The 1,166-nt window shown below is 60.2% G+C and overlaps 1 pseudogene; it reads left to right on the top strand.

Annotated features, from left to right (window-relative positions):
* The first annotated feature begins 3 nt into the window (after positions 1-3).
* LOC112616916 lies at positions 4-937 on the top strand (annotated as a pseudogene).
* The last annotated feature ends 229 nt before the right edge of the window (positions 938-1,166 follow it).

The raw sequence follows: 1,166 nt of genomic DNA, 5'->3' as shown, positions 1-1,166 counted from the left end.
CAGGCGGTCACTGTTTCCTGCTTCTGTGATGTCACAAGGAACAGCTATGGGATCGTCCGTCAGTGTGGACGGAGCCAAGGTGACCATAAACAGCACAGTCACACGGAATCTGACCTTCACCAACACGTCACAGACGTCTGGGCACTGGGCCGACAGCAGAGCTAGCGGGTGTTTTGTTGGGCGTTTTCCTCTGAGCAGCAGCTGACAAAGTTTGCAGAGAAATTCCAGGAGGTGGAAGAAGCGGCCATGATAGCCAAAGAGAAGACCCAGGAGAACATGCAGCCCTCGAGTGATCATCCCCGAGAACCGGGGGGTGGAGCCCCATCTTCTACTCCGGCATCCAGTGTCAACGGGACGGACGATGGAAAGGCCTCTCACGCCGCTGCAGCCGGCAGGCACCTGCAGTCTGGGAACCACCAGCTGAAGGCGGCCTCGACGCAGGGCGCTGCCCACGGGAAGAGGCGGGAGATGGAGCTGCAGGCCCGGCGGGAGGGCGACGCCCGGCTGCCCACGGCGCTGCAGGAGTCGGCGGCCAGCGCGGAGCAGAGGAAGAGGCCGCGAGACCCACAGAGAGAAGAAGAAGAACACGCAGCTGAGGAGGAGGATGGAGGAGCTGGAGGCCGAGCTCCGAGAACAGGAGGCAGAGCTGGAAGATCTCCGGAAACAAAGTGAACTCACACCTCAGCTCAGGTCAGAGCGCGACGGCGTCTCTGAGAAGATGGAGGCGGCAGAGAGAGGATCAAAACCAGGAAGACAAAGCGCGTTCCCTAAAGACAGACGCTGAGGAGAGCAAATCCCGACAGCGCCCCCTGGAGGTGGAGGTGAAGAGCTTCCTGGAGACGCTGGACCGAAAGATCCACGACTTGCGTGACTTCCGCCCAGGCCTCCCAAGCTGGGCACAGACAACCAGGGATGGCCCAGGCCCAGGTCCCCGCCTGTGAGTCCCAAGCGTGTGTGTGAGACCAGATGGCGCTAGGACGTTCCCTGTGTGCGTTGCTTCTATAAATACAGGCCCAGTTTGTTGTGTTTCCAAACCAGTTGTGCCGTCCACTCACCCCTTTCCAGAACAGAAATCTGCTCTGGGCCAGGCACGGTGTCTCATGCCTGTAATCCCAGCACTTTGGGAGGCTGAGGTGGGCGGATCACTAGGTCAGGAGACTCAGAGC

The sequence above is a fragment of the Theropithecus gelada genome, unplaced genomic scaffold (genome assembly GCF_003255815.1).
Source record: "Theropithecus gelada isolate Dixy unplaced genomic scaffold, Tgel_1.0 HiC_scaffold_13578, whole genome shotgun sequence".
NCBI classification, from domain to species: domain Eukaryota; kingdom Metazoa; phylum Chordata; class Mammalia; order Primates; family Cercopithecidae; genus Theropithecus; species Theropithecus gelada.
Note: the sequence above shows the minus strand (reverse complement) of the source record. Positions and strands in the feature narration are given on the sequence as shown.